At 42.3% G+C, this 20,962-nt stretch overlaps 1 protein-coding gene across 3 annotated transcripts in view; it reads left to right on the forward strand.

The window, feature by feature from the left end:
* The window catches only part of AMPH (amphiphysin), a 243,767-nt gene that overhangs the window by 75,934 nt on the left and 146,871 nt on the right, over positions 1-20,962 (forward strand). The window lies entirely within an intron of this gene.

Genomic DNA, 20,962 nt, shown 5'->3' on the forward strand with positions numbered 1-20,962 from the left:
AGGCACTGCATGGGCTGCCCATGCCTGTCCCATGCCAGTGGCAGACATCAGTAATCAAATGCAGCACCTTTTCCTATTAAGTCAAGATGTAGCTTCAGAGTAATAATAATAATGATAATAATTATAGTAATAATACTTCTCAACCAGTTTTTTAGGCAGCCATGTGTGATAAAACTTATTTGCTCCAGAGTTTGGGTGGATATTAGCTCAAATCTTTTATGGAGTAGTCACAACTTGAGAAAGAAGGATTCTTTACATATTAGCAATTACAAATTATATAAATGGCCTACTTAAATTGATTTAATTTGTATTTGCTCATAATACTCCAACAGTAATAAAAAGTAATTGGTTTTGTTTTAAAATTACTGTTTCATAAAATCTTGGGAAGTGTGAAGACACTTGGGAGAGTTATTTTGGAACCCTATTCAATATATCCGTAAAATTTTAGAGGCATTTCCAGTGAAACCTAGATCAAAATAATATATAATGAGAAAATATAAACAATAGAATATATAAGTATTCCCATTTATACCTTTTATATTGTTACAATTTCCCCCTACATTTTAGATGCTATCAAAATTAAAATGCAGGTTTAAACACTGATTTTTCTGAAATGGCGATAGAAAAATTGTACATAAATATTTTCAGCATAGATTCAAAGGAGAAACGTAATAATCCCATAGTTTGATGATGATGACAACAATGATGATGATGATTATTATAATTTTGTTGAAGTTGGAAACAACCAAAACTGTATTTCCTGGTTTACAAACCATTCTAAATACTTTTAACTTGAGATTTTCTGAACAGTGCAAAGTAGCCAATGTATAAAGTTTTCCTGCAGTTGAAAGCTCGGGTCAATGACATCCATTTGATGACAGCATGATTGTGTCTGGGCCGATATCCTTACAGAATATGATCTCAAGGATTTATAGATGGCAGTGTGCTGTCGTAATAACTCTGTCCCTTGTGTATCTTAAAGCTAACGAGCTCCGAGAGGGTTTGAGCTCTTTCTTAGCTTGACACCATTAGGACAAGGTGCTTTCATCCCAAGGGGCTTTTCCCAAAATCATTAGTTTTTTTTTTTCGGTCAGAGTGAAAAAGAAGTTTTACTCCCTTTTTTTAAATTGAAGTATAATTGACAAATTAGTTTCAGGTATACAACATAATTCGATATTTGTATATATTGCAAAATGATCACCACAATAAGTCTAGTTAACATCTGTTAACTAGCATGGTGACTTTAGTTAGTAATACTACATATTCTAAAGTTGCTAAGAGAGTAGATCTTAAAAGTTCTCATCACAAGAAAAAGAAGAAATTTGTAACTATGTGTAGTGATGGATGTTAATTCAGTTAAAATGAGGCCATTAGTGTGGGCCTTAATCCAATCTGACTGGTGTCCTTATAAGAGAAGGAGATTAGGACACACAGAGAGACACAGGGATGCACAGGTGCAGAGAAAAAGACCATCTGAAGAGGCAACAAGGGGGTGACCATCTGCCAACTGAGAGAGGCCTCAGAGGACACAACCTTGCTGGCACCTGGATCTTGGACTTCTGGCCTTTAGATCTGTGAGAAAATAATTTCTGTTGTTTAAGCCACCCAGTTTTTGGTGTTTTGTTATGGCAGCCTAGCAAACTACTATCCCCACCTCCAGGCTTCAGAAAGCATACATAGCTAATGAACACAGGGGCTTGGTGTAATGTGGTTGAAAACCCTAATAAAATTATAGTAAATCAAATTAAACAATATTTTAAAAGAATCATTCACTAGTACAAAGTAGAAGGTAAGACCACTCCAGGAAAGTAAGACTTTTTTTCACAGTATGCCATTTGTGTACGAAACTTATGTTTAGTATGGTAGGGTTTCTTCAACTTCTCAGCCTCCAAATAGCCCTTCTTAATTCAAAGGAGTGCCTTAGAATAAACGCAGTACAGTAAAGTATTGGAAAGGAGACATAGTATCTTTTCTTGTTGATGGCTGTTCAGTTTCAGCCTCTACTAGATAATCAGAGTGAGCTGAGTATCTGAGGGCTTCTGTCATCCTAGCATCTGCAAGGGGCTCCTGGTTTTGGGCCATCCTTGGTCGTTGGTGGTGGCATTGAGGTATGGTGTGTCCCTCATCATCTTTGGGCATCAGCCCTCTGGTGCCGAGGTCCATATACTCCTTGCTCTTCTTGCCTCACCTGGGCTCTGTTCTGGATTGCAGCCTTCTTATAAGTCTGTGTGGCCACCACTTCAGACACTTAAGGACTTTCTTCCTCAGTTGCTCTGCTGTCAGCCTGTTCATAGGCCCTGTATCTCCCACACTACCCTCGAGAAGGGAGCCACAGTCCCTATAGTCCCTGATCCCCCCGTGTGTATGTAGGGGTTCTGTCTCTCCTTATCCCCATCTGAGGCCGCCGGTGATGGTGATGGTGATGGTGGGGCCCTGGACCAATCGTTAGGAACTAGATAGCATCTAAACCCTAGTATGTCCCTGATTTCACACTTGGGGAGAAATAATTGGAGGAGACTTTTAATTTCACTTACATATTTAATTTAAAATGCTAGGGATTTATACCAATGAAATAGAGAAACTACAAAAGACCCGTTGAGAAGAATATTCTTAAAGCATCATTTGTTATTGTAAAAAACTGGAGGCATCCTAAGTGTTTATCAACAAAGGTATGATCACACCAGTTGGGGTCCATTCATGTGATAAAATATTATGAAGTGATGACAACTTAGATGCTTGAAAGGTGTGTGATGACATGATGCAATTCTCATGATATAATTTTAAGAAAAATATGATTCTAGTAATGTAAAATATAAACAAGTAATTGCAGTGGAACAAAAAGAAGGAAATGTGCCAAATGCTAATAGTGTTTTTTGCTCGTTGTTGATATTATAAGAGATTTTTGTTTTCTTTAGACTTTCCATGTTTTCTGTAACAGTGCACTTACAGCTAAATCAGAATTATTCTTAATTTTTTGGGATTATTTTTAAATAATGATTCCTTAAAATATGTATTATTGCTCTCTTGAAGATGTTTTCAAGTCACGGATCAAGTATTTGTGTAAATCTTTCATTCAACAAATATTTACAGAGCCCCCCTAAGAGAGAGACAGTGGAGTCACTGCTTAAGAAGTTCAGGCCCTGGGAGTCAGATTCCTAGATTCAAATCTCAACTGTATTACTTTTTGGTGTGTGATTTCTGGAAAGTTACTTAACTCAGGCCTTTTCCCTGTGGAGCTCATAGCCTCCTGGGAAAAGTGTGGTGTGGATATTTACCAAATGCCTTGAAATCATTTGATCAGGATGTGTTTATTATTGGTGTCTGGCCTAGTGAGTTCTCAAATAGCATTTGAGAATAAATGATTGAAATAAATGAATGAAAAAGGATTGATTTAGAAAGTCTTTCCCCTTAGAGTAGAGATTGGTTGGTTCTTTTGGGACGTTTATGTGTGTAATTAACAAGCTGCCCCTGGTGAACCATGGAACCCATTCATCCATTCACTCACCCCCTCATTCGTTCATTCATCATTTAATACTTCATGAGCATCTAATATGTATAATGATAGGCCTGAAAAAAATCTCGATCTAATGCCTTGTCCTCAGAAAATACATTTTAATTCAAATAGGAAAACATAAAATCCTTAACAGTTGGTTTCCCAGCAGGGCGCAAATGTAGTTGATCTCAAGTTACTGCTATTGAATTCAGATACTGGTGGTTGTGCCTAGTAAGGAGAATTACAGAAACGTTCGAGGAAGCTGCATCTTAGACTACTGAGGGCCTTAGATTCTGTTTCAAGTGAAGCTTTCTCCTGTAAAAGACGGGGAAGAATAGGTGTGAACACACAGCCCTTGCATTGTTGCTTTTCGTTTGTTTATTCTTTTTGGTGCTCTAGTCTTATAACAGCAAATCACAAATAAAAGATGCTTCTTTCTCTCCCCTTTCTAACGCCTCTCCTTTCCATATCCATCACCTCTCCTTCCTCTTCCCTTCTCCCTCTTTTTGTAATCAAATCATGGTTCATTTGAGGATTTTGTTACAAGCCCACTGTTGCCTCAGAAGTTGAGGCTGTGCGTTTCACCACTCCTTCACGTATTTGAGAATCCGTGTCTGTCGTCTGGCTTCTGTCACTCTATTAGTGTGGGAGGCCTCTAAGTGTTTCTTCAGTTTCCCCTTCTTCTTTCCTGCTTTGCCAGTAGGTGATCGTAAATATTTATGAATTAGTGATTCCATTTTGATGCTGTTGCAGTAGTATAAATGACATCACCCCAATTTAAGATGTGCTTTAAAATTAATTGGTTTAATGAGAAAAGGAAACCACAGAGCAGTTCGCATCACCTCATTGTGTCAGACAGCTGCCTAGTGCTGCCAGGTAGTGATGACTTTCTCTTTCGAATGTCACGGTTTGTTGGAAAGAATTGAAAATATTAATGTGTTTTGCTTAGGATTAAACAGGAAAGTTTTCTCCTTCTGTATTGCCAGGTTGCTCCTTGCTTGCCTTGCTGACTTTTTTCATTTTTCTCTTCCAGTCTTTCTATCCATGGAAGGACTTCCTTTTTTTTTCCCCACCTGCATTTCCATCCGTCTAACTTCCCCATGTTATATTCTACTCAGCCCCTCAGCTGTAGTGCCATCTCTTCTGGAATGCCTTCTGTCTTGGTCACCTTGAGCTGCTCTAACAAAACACGATACACTAAGTAGCTTCAACAGCAAACATTCATTTCTCTCAGTTCTGGAGGCTGGAAAGTGCAAGATTGAGGTGCTGGCAGATTTGCTGTTTGGTGAGGGCTCTTTTCCTGGCTTGTAGACATCTGCCTTTTCTCTGGGTGCTCACATGGCCTTCCCTCGTGCATGCACATGGAGAGAGAGAGGGTCATGGTTTCTTCTTCTTCTTATAGGGACGCTAATCCCATCATGCAGGCTCTAATTCCTCCCAAAGGCCCCACTTCTGAATACCGTCAGATTGGAGGTTAGGCCTTCAACATATGAATTTTGGGGACATATTCAGTCCTTAGCACCTTCCTTCATCTGAGCCAGAGTAATTCTGCCTTCCTCCTTCCTTTTGGGTTCACGCATGTGCCAGTTATGATCTTGTCTGCTCTGCTTCTCCACAACTATGATTAGCCCAGGAACCCCTGCATTTTACCTTCCTCCGTTATGCAGTGCTTAGCACTGTGCTTGGCACATGGTTGGCATTCAGTATTTCCTGACCGAGTCAGTGATTGATCATGACACGTGTGCTTACTCCTGCCTGGGCTGTCAGCATGGCTCTTTCCAGAGGGTAAGGACAGGCCTTGCTGTCGAACCTCATGAGAAGCTCCACATGTTGATCATTTAGCTTGGAATGCTGGTAACTATTGTACAATCGTAGTTTCAGAGCTGGAAGGGAACTTAGTGGTTCATTATTCAACACCTGTTTCTGTTTGGGAACGACCACAGGAGAGGTTCCGCGACTTGCCTGTGGCTCACACAGAAACAGCCATACACCAGCGTGTGCTTGCTGATAGTCTTGGCTCTGGGGCCTTTGGACAGCACGAACCAAAGGTGCTTCAGACAAGGTGGAGAGTCGACGCTTCATCAGAGATAGCTTTTCTTAGTGAAATCGTTAACTTTCTTTAATAAATGGATGGATTTTTAAAGTTTCCTTATAGCCCAAGTTTGAGAGAACACGTGGTAAAAACAACATGTCAGTCAGCCCATGGCAGATCTGGAATTCAAAACCCTCACAATCTGGTTCTGGAGAATAAAACAGCTACGCTGTGGCCTCACCCCAGACCAATCAAGTCAGAATCTCTGAGGATGGGTCTAATGCATCAATATTTTTTAAAAGCACCCAAGTGATACTACTGTACAGCCAGGCATCGGAACCACCAGTGGAATGAAGGAGACTACAAATAATATAAAAGAAAGCAAACAGATTCTCATCTTGAATAGACATAACCTATTGAGCAGTGTGGCTTAGAGGAGGGGAGTGCAGCCACAGGGTCACATTGCACTACTAACACTGCAAAGGTGTCCGAGTTTTACTTTCTAAATACTTGTGCTGGTTAGCTTGTGCTGTGTAACAAACCACCCCAAAACTTAGTGGCTTAAAACAACAAACATTTATCTTCTTTTTATTCCTGTGGGTCAGGTGGGGAGTTCTTGTGGTCTGGGCTGTCTTGGCTGATGTCAACTGAGGTTGCTGGCATCTCGGTTGGGGAGATGGTCTAGGATGGCCACACTCACTTGACTGGTGGTTGATTTGTTGTTGGCTGGGGCAGTGGGGATGCCTTGGCTGCGTGTACCTCGTTATCCAGCGTACTAGCCTGGGTTTGTCTGTGGAGAGCTGGGCCCAGGGTTCCCAAGCAAAAGAAGGCATGCCCTTGAATAGGGACCTTTCAAGCCTCAACTCGACTAAAGTTTACTAAATTCTCGCAGGCCAAAGCAAATCACATGGCCAGGTTCACATTCAAGGGATGGAGAAGTAGCCACCACCTTTTGGTGGGAAGAGCTGCAAGGTAATGTTGCAGAGTAGTGTGTGTACAGGAAAAGAAATATTTTTGTGGGAATTTTTGTGCAGTATTCCAATTAACAGAATTCCATATGAAACAGAACTGTCTCTGGACATACACTTTATCATATTACTTTTGTATTTTGAGTGGACTTATGTAATAACTTAAACAAGGCCTTGTTAGAGAGCCTGGCCAACAGTCCGTATGCACAGATGCCATAGATGTCAGCTGCATAAGGAACACGTGGTCTGTTGATCTGAGATAATCCACAAGCTCAGCATCATGAAGTATAGGTTATTAAAAGCACACACCTGAGTTTCTAGTACTGGCTCTATCACTTTCTAGCTGTGTGACATTGGGCCGTTGATGCAATACCTGTAAGCTTCAGTTTTTCTCATCTGTAAAATGGGGCTAATAATGGTACCTACCTTACAGGGTATTCATGAGGGTTAAATGAAATAAAGCGTGTAGCACAGTCTTGACACAGCATAAGCGTTAAGTACATGCAGTTGTTATGATTAGACATCTCCACTTGTCAGGGAGCCAAGATGGAACCCCTCTTAGTTCCTGTTTAATAGGACTTGGTGATCCAGCTGGGCATCCAGGCGTGCTGTCAGTGATGGCCGACTGGGAATATTGCTGGGATCCCTGGCTCCTCATTCCTTCGGGAAACCCAGCGAGCTGAAACCACAGGTCTCACTTTCTTCCAGGGTGTTCTGTAGAAGCCACTGCCTCTACTTCTCCAGCCTAAAAATTAGATTTGCACCTCTTTGTCCTTCATCTCTCTTCACCTTGTTTGAGGGAGGGGTAAATTCCGCAGGCCTTTGACTGCCCTGTCATTTGCTGTTGTCATGACCAAGAGGGGAGCTGAAGAAATATGGCTGGGTACCTGATGGTGATTTCAGGAGAGGGCCTGCTGGGCTTCCCCTTGGGCCGGGTTACAAAAAGCTGGCAGCTGCTGAGCTGCATACATTGCGCCTGCAAGGAACCTGAGGAGGCTGGAAAACACATGAATTAGACGTTTTGACAAGTGAACGTGCAAAGGGCTTGTCTTCTGTGACTTTAGTTTTTCATTAAACAAACTTGGATTCAGAATCTGTATACTTTCCTTACATCTCACTGTTTTCCTAGTTGGCTTGTCACTGCAGGATGAGTTAGTGGGAGTGACTACAATGGAATAAGGCAGAATGGGCTTCTTCACGCAGAAGGTCTGTTTGTCAACGTAGGTGCCAATTACAAAAACAATGAGCATTGTTATTTTCTTTCATCTGTTGCTCCCAGGTTGAACTACCCGGGTCACCAGAGCTCACAGTGGCTGTGGAAGGAAAGTCATAGGACTAACACCCTTCACTTGCCAACGTCTTTTTAAGGCAACTTTCTTCGAGATGTGAAAATTGTTATATAACATGTTGTTTCACATCTCATAACCTAGAAACATTCCTTTAAAAGAAAACACTTTGTCTTTCTCAACCAGATGCTTACTAAGCAGCCTCCTCCCTCCTTCACGGCATTGTTCCTTTCTTTCCACCTCCCCAAGGACTGAAAATAGCATTAATCAAAGTGTTTTAAATGGTTCCTCGGAGTTAATCTGAGGAAAATTTGGCGATGGAGGCCACTTTTTAGGTCCAGGAAAGTTTCAGTTCTCTGAGTAAACCAAGATGCAAATTCAAAACTGGTTGCATCCCCTAACTGCAGGGCTAAATTGTCAAATGCTGATGTCTCACTTTTGAGTCCCAGTCAGCGTTTTTGGGCCAGGTGTACTTCACCTGCATTTATCATATTTGGGTGGTGCATAGCCCCTGCTGTCTCAGGCAGCCCCAAGCCATTGATGCACATAGCTGTCTGCTCACCGCCCTTGAGTTGTGTCCTGTGGAATCCTTTCTCTGAGCCATCTGTTACATGCTGTCCTTCGGATGGATTTTCTCTAGAATCTGTGCTCGGAAAGGTTTCAAGAGATATGTTATTTGCTTCAGTAGTTAAGTCAATAACGAGCATTCTGAATATTTCTAGGCAGCCTAGTGGTCTCCTTGTCTTGCAGTTTTTACCTCTTTAACGTTTCAAATCTTTCTCTTTTCTCCTTTTCTTTATTTTTCTTCATGTCACTGAATGCTACCTGAAATTATTTTTGTTTATTATATTCTTTTTTTACTGTCTCACAATAGAATGTAAAGTCCATGAAGGAAAGGCCTTTGTCCATTTTGTTCATGGGTGTATCCCAGGGGTTGCAATAGTGCCTGGCGTAGAATCTACTGCACTTAAAGCTGCAATAGTAGCTACTATGGCTGTGTCTACCACATGCAGTAGTGCATACGATCAGTAATTATGGAATAAATGAATGAACACGCCTATTACCGCATCTCAGTTCAGTCTACCTTTCTCTTCCTTGCCTGCTTATTACTACAGCCATCTCAGTTGGCCCATGCTTCCCATATTTTCCCTCCCCACAGTGCTGTCCTGGACTATAACATTCCTTTGTTCCACAGCTCCTCACAACTCCGTTGCTGTTGGGATGATGGCGCATGGACCCTCCATCATCTGGGCCACGTCTCCTTCCAGCCTCATTTTGTGTCGGAGTCTGCCGACACTGTAACAACAGTGAACTAAAGAATGGTGTTTCTGCACTCATGCTTCAGTTTCTTGCCTCTCTGTCTTTCATTCGTTTATTCAACAAATGTTTGAGCACTGGTTATGCGCTAGACCCTGTTCTATGTGCTGAAGATACAACTGCACACAAGACAAAGCCCTTTCCTTCATGGAACTTACAGTGGAATGGAAGCACTACGTGAATAATATAATGTTGGGTAGTACTATTTGCTATGAAGAAAAACAAAGCAGAGCAGGTGGTGGAGAGGAAAGGGGTAGGGGGGGGTGGGGAATATGCATTCTCCTTTTCCCAGGCACCCTTTCCCTTCCCTTCTGCATCTGAGAGTGGCTTCCATTCATCCTTTAAGACTAAGATCTGGTCTCCTCTCCAGAAAGCCTTCCTGGACTGCTGGCCCAGGCAGAGAGAGGTGCCCTCCCAGGTGTTCCTCAATACCTGCTGTGTGAGCCTGTCACATGACTGAGTTTTATACTTGTTATGTTTCTGACTCCCCGTCTATACTGTGAGCTCCTGAAGGCCAGAACCCATCTTTGTCTCTCTTATCCCTAGCAGGGTCTGGCATACAGCAGGTGTCTAGTAACAGGAAAAGTAAAAGTTATGCAATGCTTACATCAGTGGTTCTGCTAGTATTTACTTTAGGGCAACCCAAAGATAGCAGGAATTAGATCAAATATTTTCTTAAAAGTTGGGATGTTCTTTTCTGGGTAGTTTTGTTCAGAATTTTTTTTTCTAATTTCCAAAGTATGTATGCATTGCAGAAAATTGGGAAACTGTAAAATTTATGAAGATAAAAGTGAAAAACCCCATAATTCTATCTCTGCTAGCCTTTAACCACTGTAACATATTTGCTGCATAGCCTTTATATATATACATAAGCTGTATATATATATATATATATATATATACATACATATATACCCACATACACATACACATATTCAACCATAATTTTCGTATTGTCCTGTAACTTTTTTTTACACAACAAAATAATGTGAATGTTTCTCCCTGTTTTTGAAGATTCTGGACATGTGTTTTATTGGGTATATGTGTTATTGTGATTTATAATAAGAAATATATATTTAGTCTTCATCCCCCATTCCTGGCACAGAGTTCCTAAAACCTTTGGAATTTTCTAATGATTAGAACAACAAAGATGTCTTTTATTATGTTAATGGGGTGACATCTTGACCACGTCTGAGGATGGGGGCCAATTGCCAAGAGAACCAACCAGGTGATTAGAGGGTTGGAACTTTCAGTCCCACCCCCAGATCTCTGGGGAGAGGAGAGGGCCTGGAGGCTGAATCAATCACCAATGACCAATTATTTAATCAATCATACCAATGTAATGAAGCCTCCATAGAAACCCGAAAGGATGGGGTTCTGAGAGCTTCTGGGTTGTTGAACATGTAGAGATTTGGGGAGAGTGGCACCTAGAGAGGACATGGAAGCTTTGTGCCCCTTCCTAGATGCCTTGCCCTATGCATGTCTTCCATCTGGCTGTTCTTGAGTTATATCCTTTTATAATGAACTGGTATAATCTAGTAAGTAAAATGTTTCTCTGAGTTCTGTGAACTGCTCTAGCAAATTAATCAAACCCAAGTGGGAAGGTTGTTGGAACCTCAAATCTATAGCCAGTAGGTCAGAAGCACAGGTGACAAGGTGGACTTGCGATTGGTGTCTGAAGTGAGTGGGGCAGCCTTGTAGGACTGAGCCCTTAACTTGTGGGATCTGACACTGTTTTCAGGTAGATGGTGTCAGAATTGAGTTGAATTGTAGGAAACCCAGCTGGTGTCAGAGAATTGCTTGATAGCGTGAGGAGACCCCTCCACCCCTGACACACACATTGGAATTAGTACTAGAATCATCAGTATAGTATTCTCTATTATAATGGTCCTTCGAACTTAACCTGTAGGAATTCTTTGAGGAGAGGGCTGAAGTTAACTTCTTCCAGATGGGATTAGTGTTTGCCAAGGCCGGGTCCCGGAATGCACCATCAACCATGGGAACCATGGGTTCATCAATGCAGAATTTGCTTTAAATAAAATTCTTGGTTTGAGGTTTTGTCCGTTGACCCCACAGATAGTGGGATGTGGCTTCAAATGCAGTGAGGCCAAACTGGGCTCACCATTTCAAGGAATGGGTTTCTTTCCATTCCCCCCAGTAGCAATATCAAACAGGCAATTTTTCTTATGTTCTCTTTCTGGGGACAGGCATAGTTCTAATTCACTGTGTCACTACAAACATAGCCCTTTGGGGTCCCAGCCTTATGCAGGAATGGGGAGCGAAGGCTGCAGGTCTCCTGGTACACTCCCCACCCTGGTCTAGCCATATTTAAGCTTTATCTCTGGCAGTTCAACCACTGCAGCTGTCAGGACAGTGGAAGATGCCCTCAGGGCTAGGGTCTCCCAAACCATTCTTCCTGGCCTCTTGGAATGCTTTACTTCCTGCTGGGTTAGCAATACCTTGAAAACAGTGTTATTATATTTGTCTGGAAATTTGAGGTAGGAGGGCTGTTCTAGATTTCTAGCTCACCATAATGCGGAAAATAGAAATGCCAGCAACATATTTAACTAATTCCCTATTTTTCGATATTTAATTTGTCTCTACCATTTTGCAATGGTGGATAAAGTTATAATGAGCGTTCTTGTAGAGAAATCTTTGGAAATATCTCTGATTAATTCCTTAGCGTATTCATAGAAGTAGAATTGCTAGGTCAATGAGTATAGACGTTTTTAAGGATTTTGATAGATGGTGCCCAACTGTATTCCAGAAAGACTGAATGAGATTATACGCTCATGGCAGTGCTCACCTATTCATTTTAGGCCTCTAGAGAACATGACTGAAGTTTTCTGAGGCTTGTATATGGGGCAGACCATATGCCCTGGTTAATATTCAAGTCACAGATTTACTCAGTTTTCTGCTGAACACTGGAGACCACCAGAAATCATCACTGACACAAATCCAAGTTGCCTTTTGGGCTTCAAAGGGAAAAAGCCTTGGGTGGACTTGATAAAAATGCCTGGACTATGAGTCTGTGCATCTTCCTGGTGTCAGGAAGCCAGGCTCAGCCAGGTGGGCAGAGTGGAGGAGTGTGGGTACTGGAACACGGTGCAGCAGGAAGGACCGGCCCCGGGCCTGCAGGTCTCCACCATCCCGATGTGTTCTGAGAAGGGCGTCTTCTGGATGCAGACTCGAGCAATGCTTCAAGAACCCGGGCTCTTTGGCTGTAACTTCGCTGAGCTTGATACTCTTAACAAGTGGTGAAACCTGTAAGTGACCTGTCACCCCTTCTGTAGCAAAACGAACCCCTTTTCCAGCCTGCAGAGTTGGAGGATGAGACTCCAAGCATGTGGCTCTGGGCCTCCCAGAAGGCTTTGCCTCTGAAAACCATTTTATATCATTTTGAGTTTTGGAATTTTATTTTACAGAAATCAAATTCTGGCAATACTCAAGACCCCATCAACCTTAGCAAGAGTTTATGACAATAATTTTTTTTTTTTTTTTTGTGAGGAGGACTAGCCCTGAGCTAACATCAGATGCCAATCCTCTCCTTTTTTCTTGAGGAAGACTGGCCCTGGGCTAACATCCGTGCCCATCTTCCTCTACTTTATATGGGACGTCGCCACAGCATGGCTTGACAAGCGGTGCATCGGTGCGCACCCGGGAACCAAACCTGCGAACCCCGGGCAGCCGCAGCAGAGCGCGCGCACTTAACCGCTTACGCCACCGGGCGGCCCCGTGACAATAATTTTTAACGGCCTTAATCTGAGTGAATATCTGTTACGCTTCTTAGGTTATAGGCTTGTTTTACAGCTGGGGCTTTAGAACTTTGATGCAATGTAGTATATATATAAATGCACACTACTTGGTGTGCATTAAAATAGTCTATTTGGACCCTCAGCAACCTATTCTGAGAGACCCTTTTTGTTCTGTGTCTATGTATATGTGCATGGGTGCTTTGAAACTGCAAATATGTCCCTCTCCCAGGGGTTCAAGATGGGCACATTGGAGCAGTGAACACTAGGGCCAGAAATGGTGTCGTGTCAGCCAGGGCCTGACAGGAGGCAGAATTCAGCTTAGATGGTTCAAGGGACTTTAGTGAATGGAGTGTTTGCACAAGTGTGGAAGTGTTAAGGGAATCAACCAGAGACTAGTAGCAACAGCAAGAAGCTGTAACCACTGCTAGGCTCGAAGGGGCAAGGAGAGAAAGTGGGACAACCAGACCCGGTAAGAGCTGGAGTCCTAAGGAGGGGGTCTCCGGACAGGAGCTGTAGAGGTGAAGGGATATAAGCACAGCCAGAAACAACTGAAAGCGGGGACGGAGCAGGGCCTGATCTTTCTTTCCTCACCCCTTCTCCTGCTGGTGCCTCCCATTGGCCAGAAAGTTAGAGGCGAGGGAGCTTGGGTGCTTCCCTCCATTGGTCTATTGGGTCAGGCCCACAGCGCGCAGGGAACTATACAGAATGGGTGAGGGGCCACCGGATGGTTAGGTCTCTGGAAGGTCTCAGTGTGAGTGTGTTACACAGATGGTTTTATTTCGTTAGTTGTCACCTAAATGGTGAAAAAGCAGTGGAGAAGAGGACAAGATGAGAAAGCTGTAGCTTACACTTGGGGGAGCTGGGTCATGAACCAAAGCTTTCTCTCCCCCCTTCCCCCCATTATTTGAGCCTGGTTTACACTGAATTGTTTGTACAGGTCAATTAATGATGCTGATGTATGTATCCCAGTAACCTGAGCTACACCTGGCAGGGGTTACAACGTAGGGATTCTGTTTGGGAACAAGGGATCTTCAGGCCCCCTTGTAGGGCCTCGGGGCAGTGGACAGATGAGGAAGGGGGATTCATGGAGCCTCAGTGACTTACCCAGGGTGAGAGAACTTGTGCCTGAAACAGGACATACAATTACTTGTTTGTGTTCCTGAGAGATGGTTCACCACTGAGTGTTATATAAATTTGGTTTTAAATTAAAATAATTACTCCTTAGGAATAAGCTGAATGATTTGCCCACATCTGACAAATCAGAGCAATTCTGTGGTCATCAGAATGATCTGTGCAGACCCGCTGCAACAGAAGCCTGCTAGGGGATCTTCATGCTGCCAGGTTGAGGAGACCTGTTTTAGGGGTGCAGGGCTCCCCAGGTCTAGATCTGTATGGTGTGGCTCAGGGTTTCCCCAAGTGCGTTTTGTAGATCATCAGTCTCTCGAGATACTCCTTTGACAAAAAGCTTCTCTGGTCAAAAAAATTTGGGGCAGTACTACATTTTGTATCTCCCTCTTGGAAATTTAAAGTGCTCCTGGCATATTAAGGCCAGATGACGTCATCTAGTGTCCTGGATAATTTTAAGAGTGAGTTATCATTTAAATTTACATTTATTTAAGTTTATCTTTTGTCTTTCCAATTAGTCATGGAACCCTTCAGGTTTGGCTCTTAACACCCTGGAGAGTGCATCTGTCGAGTCCACATTCAGAAAGAAAGTGCATTTTAGTTGCTCATGTACCTGCTTTGAGACCCAAGTACAGTACAGACATTTCTTTACTCTTCCCATTTCCTAATGGTTTGTAGCTTGACATTTCATAAGCAGCCTACCTGGGATGCGCAGCTCTGTCTCTGTCTCTCTCTCTTTCTTTTTCCTTTTCCCTCACGATTCCTTTGGCTCTTCCCCCAAGGTCCTGGATTCTTTGGGGAGAGGGGGAATTTGAGTTTCTGAGGTCCTGGGCATCCCTGGAAGAGAATTGGGTCCTTCACTTTCTTCAAAATGAAACTTCCTCTTGCTAATACTGGCCACTTTTCACAGCATAATTTAAGTATATTTTATGCTGACAAAGTCTGTCACGAGACTCCCAATAAGAGGTGAGGTGGGAAAAGAAAACGGAGAGAAGCAATGACAGGGAGAGAACACTCCTCCTTTGCTACAATTATGTTCAAAGGAGCAGTGACTGTTGTGGGTATTTGCAGATGCTCTGCACAGGGCTAAACGTGGGGTCTTGTTCACGCAGGTGCTGAGGGGGCATTTGGTTACAGATTGCTCGTTAGGTTTTGGAGGAAGCAGCAAAGATGGGGTCAGTGTTAATGATGTGATGGCACATAAACTACTGGGTTAAAGCCTTTTTCTTATTTTATGTAAAAAGCCATCGTAGGACATTTGACATAGAAATAGATTTGCTCTTATTTACAGCTGTGATTGTTCGATGTTAAAATCCCCTGCTTGCAATCCAAGTTACTTGGAACATTGGTTCTGAAATCCAAAACCAGATGCTGCTCCTCTGGTTTCAGTTGTTGTTTCCGCATGAAAGGACAGGAGCATCCATCAGGGGTTTTGAGCAAGCCAGCCATCACTTACCATTTTCGGGGATGGCCAAGAAAAACTTCATGAATGTTCCTGTTTCATTTATATGAAGTGGTTCAATATCACTGAGCCAGAAACTCACGTTTAATTCACATCTTGTGGACAAAAATGTGACTAATCAGAATGATTCCACTTCCTATGGAGTGGTTTGCAGAATCATCTTTTTATAAAAATCCAATTGTGATGACTTCATTAAAATGCAAATTAAACTGCAAACAACCAGAACCCAGTCAACCGTCCCGGACATTAACCATTTGGAAATTTTTCAGTCGTCTGCTTTAAGAGAATGGGGGTAATGCTAAGCAGAGATCAGCATTCAAGGTATATCCTGTGATCATTACAGCTTCAATCTGATAATCTTGATTTTTTTTTCTGCATCTACAACAAATGCCCAGGTTCTTTTATTTACCTGTAGGATTTGACATTAAGTTTGATTTTTAGAGCAGGCTTCCCAAACTTGAATGTGCAGATGAATTGCCTGGGGATGTTGTTAAACTGTAGATTCCAAATCAGTGGATCTGGGAGAGGCCCCAGGTTCTGCCTTTCTAGCAAGCTGCCAGGTGGGGCTGATACTGCTGGTGTGAGGACCCACTTTGACTGGCAAGGATTTAGAGAAGGAAATGTGAGTAGGATGAAAGGACTCCACCAAATAAAGAATCAGTTATATTTATTGCTTAATAAATTCATCATAATCAATAATTCTTGGAAGCTATGCAATAAGAAGATTTGAAGGTGTTTCTAGGTTACTTCTTTCAATTAACCTGGACATTATATTCATGGGACTACAGTATTCTTTCAATTTTCTGACAAATCAAATATTAGGTATTATAAATTATGGCCTTAATAGGTACACAGGAGCAGAAGGAATAGAACCAACATCGTAGAAAGCAAACTCATATCTGCATCTCTTTAAACAGAGGCAGAGAAATACTTCTACAGTATTGCGTATCATAAGGTGTGGAACCGCTGTATCTAGTGAACCTAAAGTGATTATCTCATGAGCCTGCATTTTGTGGACAGAAGTTTTATTCTAGAAGCACAGCTAGTTGTTTTTCCAAAAACACAGCCCCAGCTTTTATCTCTGTTGATTTCTATCTTGTGGCCTCTGCTGTACACCAGGGACCCTGCATGGCATTTGGTTTCCCGTGGCCATGAAATAAGACTTAGAGGAAGCTAGTTGTTTGCAGGAGTTGTTTGCTTTCACTGTGCTCAGGATTTAGTAGGTGCTAAGGTCAAAATTTTGAATGAAACTACCATTTTACTGGGACAGAAGTAAGTCATCCCATTTTTAGTTTTCTGTTCTGGAAGTTTGCCTTAATGTCTCTAAGGAGCTTTGGTGTGAGATGTAGCGTCCTTTTTTTTCTTCTCCGTTTTTTCAGAATTGTTTTGGCTATTCTGTGTCTTCTACATTTCTATATAAATTTTAGAATTAGCTTATTAGTTTCTTCAAAAAAACCAGCTAGGATTTTGGTTGTGATAATCTTGAATTCTCATTGGAAGAAAACTGACATCTTAGCAGCGTTGATAAAACGATGTTGTGCAAACTCCTGTGATAAAGGTCCTAAACCTTTTAAAAGGAAAAACAGCTTCTGCCCTTTCAGATGCCTTCAATTGAAGGCTGAAAACATCCTACTAAACACTTTTTAATGATAGTTATCCTTTGCCAACTGTAGGGCTCATGTTCCTGAAAAGTGTCGTCGTTGGCAAAACCCCATTGTTGTGGGATTAGTGTGCTTAGACATGCTCACTGTGCAGATTGTTTCTGGTGGGATGAATTGCACTGGTTTGTTTTTAGACCATTCCTACAGGGTGATACAACATGGTCCTTTTTCAGAAGTGCGTTGGATGGTTGTAATTCATTATTTCTCACAGTTGAGAGGTAACCAGGTAGTGGGAGATTTTGAGCAAGGAATTTTGAGACACCAGTTCTATTCCAGGATGCCATGTGGGGAGGGTTTCCCTCCCATGGGATGGAAGGCCCCTGGGGCTAGCAGCAGTGGAGGGTGGTGGGGACCTTTTACATCCAGGCCTGAAGAGGAAGAGGAGAGAACTGTTATCAAAACTCACAGAAAGGAGATGTAATTGTTGGAAAGACCACCTGAAAGGGATTGGGGCCACTGCAGTGGTGGCTGGCAGGGAGGGAGCCAGAGAACCAGTGCCCCTGCCCTCTCGCTTCTCTTGCCCTTCATCTCCTGCTGGTGCTTCCCGTTGGTTGAATCCAGCCAGAAGCCAGAGGGCCAGGCAGGGTGCTGCCCTTAGTGGTCTACTTCCTAGAGTGTTGAGCAGGGTGAGAAGGGTGGAGTGGAGTGTGGATCTGGAGGGGTAAATGCCGAGTATGTACCACAGACACATCTGCAAGTATTTACAGATGGTATGAACCACTAGTGAAAGGCTGTTCCAGAAGCACCTGTCGCTTGTACAAGTATTGTATGAATATCACTCAGGGTCTCCAGAAAACAATTGTGTTCTTCTTACCCATTCTGTCATGCAGTAATTCACAGTAACCATACTGTGCTTCTTAAAACATCCTCCTTAATTATTCCCAAATAGCAGACAAGAGTCTGGTGATACAGCCCAAAACAGCATACTGTTAATACAATATTTCTTTAAAGTCTCGATTTCATTTTAAAAATTCATACAAAGTTTGCATTTAACTTTGTAAAATATCCATGTTAACCGTAGGAACATGGTGATTTCAGCCTGAGAAGCCCAAATGAAATCGGAAGGGTAGGCCTCCTACAAAACCACGTTTCACAGTTTCTCTTCTTTAGTAATTCACTCCGTGCAGATCAGACTTTAAAAATAGCCGTAGAAAACTAAAAATCAAGGCATAAATCAAAATACAGAAATATATGCAAAAATAATTAGTGCTGCACGATTTACTTGTTTCTTCATTTATTTGTTTGTTTGTAGTGGTTGCATGTTCTGCAGGTGAGAAGTATTCTCAGCTCTGAGTGCCTGGGAGCAGGAGGCTGGGTGCTCTGACACCCGGGCCGGAAGGAGCAACCTCTTTCTCGCCGGAGTCTCTCCAGCACCTTATGTTGCCCCTCTGTCCCAGTGCTCTTTAAAGAAAGGTTGTGCAGGCATTCAGAGTCCCTTCTTGAGCGCGGATCTTTAGAAAGCAACCACAGGAACACACTGAACTGAAAAATACTGTGTCCAGCGCGATATGAGGACTCATTTCCAGAGGAAGTACCATTTGGTTTTCAGTCTATTAGTGATCTCTCTTTTTTTTTTTTTTGGCTTCCATTCAAACCTGCAATTTGTGTAAAATTTGTTTTTTTGTCAGGTTATTGTTACTTTGAGATCAATAAACATTAAAGATAGAAACCACCAGTGACATCGCCTTTTGGCCGCACGTCCTGTTGGATCCATCTGAAATCCTTGGTAGTGGTGAGCCCTGGCATTTGGAGTATGTTGCACGGCTTTTGGGAACCATTTAAGAATTTCTGGAATTTTGGTGGTACTCCAGTCTGAGGTTATGCAGAATATTTTTTCAAAAATTCTCTAAGTACCCTATAGCCCCCTAGAGCCTTTCTCCTTTTCTTTATTTGCAATGTGTTTATGAGGCAGGAAGGGTCAAGTTACCAAAAGGCATCATTTAATAAAAAATAGAGGAAAGTTTGCTTGAAGAGGGCCAGTGGCCTTCTTGATGTCAATCAGCGGCCCCAGGCAGGATTGCAGTAGGGACTGTGGTGTGGGGATTCTGGTCACCTTATCCTTTCCAGCACAATATGCTGCATTGTTAAATGACTTTTAGTCTTGGAAATAAAACCTGAATAGGGAAAAAGCAAGCTTCTCTTGTTATCAGGCCAGATTCTACCTTTAATCCCTAGACCTGGATCTCCCTGATTCAGGACAGATGCATTAGCCGTATGGCAGCATTTGGTCTTCTGGTTTAAACGAGGGTCACTTGGAAGGATTCTATTCCTGCTGCTCCAAAACTCTCCTCAGATGCTTCAGGTAATGTGAAGGAGTCACCAATAAAAATAATTTCTAGGAACCTAGGCAGCTACTCTAGGCTTTCTTGGTTGCACTGACAATGCTACCAACGTGTGTGTGTTTCTTGGAGCTAGAGAATTGCTCAAGAGACATTTATTGAGCTGCAGATAGAGAATTGCTGGCAAACCATGCTCCAAATAAAGATGGTTCCATAGTCTTTACAGAGTCCCATTAGCCTTAAAAGATCCGTCTGTATCATAGAAGGTTGAAGATGTGACCTCAGCAATACACTAAACTTTCCTCAGTCTCATCCATTGGATGAACGAATTGGATTGCATAAAAGCTAGACTCCCTGCCAGCTCCTTCATAATGCAGTTTAAGATGAAGATATTAAATCAAGGAGAAGAAAAAGAATTATCCCTCACTAAGCACTTTTCAGAGTCAGGCATCAAATTAGGCACTTTTGCTTGTGTTCTCATTCAGTCTTCCCAGAATTGGTATTCTCCCCATTCTAAAGATGAGGAAACTGAGGCTCAGTGAAGTTAAAAATCTTGCAGAGGTTATCCAGGTTTCATAGATGATCAAGTGGGATGCAGTTTTGTTTGATTTTCACACTTATTTTCTTTGTTCTGTGCCCATGATGTTTCTTAGCATTCAGAGCAGTGGTTCTTCATCTCATGGAAACCTTGAACCCCTCTTAATAAAAAGAACATAATTTCAGGTCATTCATGGACACCTTGGTATCTTTCCATGGACCCCGGATAGAGAGCTCCTCGACTAGAGACAAGGGAGATCAACAGCCAGTCTTCATAGTATTGACTTTGTGGGTCTCAGTTGGGGAGACTGTGTTGCTGTGATTGTTCCTGCAGACGTGTGTTCATCAAAGAAAGGGAAAGTTACCTCTAGGGAGAATCAGAGGGTCCCAAGATGGATGCGTGCCTCAGGGGTCATCCACAAGCCCTACTGTCAAGTATGTAAAGATTGTTTAGTATTGTGTGTGAGGACATCAATAATTCTAACAGCTAAAATTCTTGAGCACTTATTGCTAGGCATTGAAATAAAAGTTTTATGCGTATTTTATCGTTTAATTTTCAAATCCATACTATGAGTTAGATACTAGTATTATCCCTAATTTATAGATGAGTAAACTACCATAGAAAGATGAAGAGCCTTGCCCAGGGCAGACTCTGAGGGGCGAGGCTGGGGTGTGAACCTGCATTGTTCCAACTCTGCTCCCTCTTTTGTCCCTCTGAGGCGCTGCTCCATGTCGCTTCCTTCCTACCTACAGGGAACGTTTGCCATGTTAGCTCTCTGTTTTCTTTTAAACTTCTCCGAAACCAGAAAATTCACGTGTTCGTAGAGCTTTTACCTGAACTAATTAATCAAGAATTACCTCCCTCCCACAATCTGAATTTCTATTGCTCTTAAATTTGATTGTTTTTCTCTGGAGAAGTCTAGTATGAACAAGGAGACTCTCCTTATGAAAGATCAGGGGATTTTGGATTCATTTATAATTCTGCACCTGTTATTGTAGGGAAGATCAGAGAAGTCCATAAGATGTAGAGAGAAGAAATTGTCCCCC

This window comes from Diceros bicornis, chromosome 3 (assembly GCF_020826845.1).
Source record: "Diceros bicornis minor isolate mBicDic1 chromosome 3, mDicBic1.mat.cur, whole genome shotgun sequence".
Lineage (NCBI taxonomy): Eukaryota > Metazoa > Chordata > Mammalia > Perissodactyla > Rhinocerotidae > Diceros > Diceros bicornis.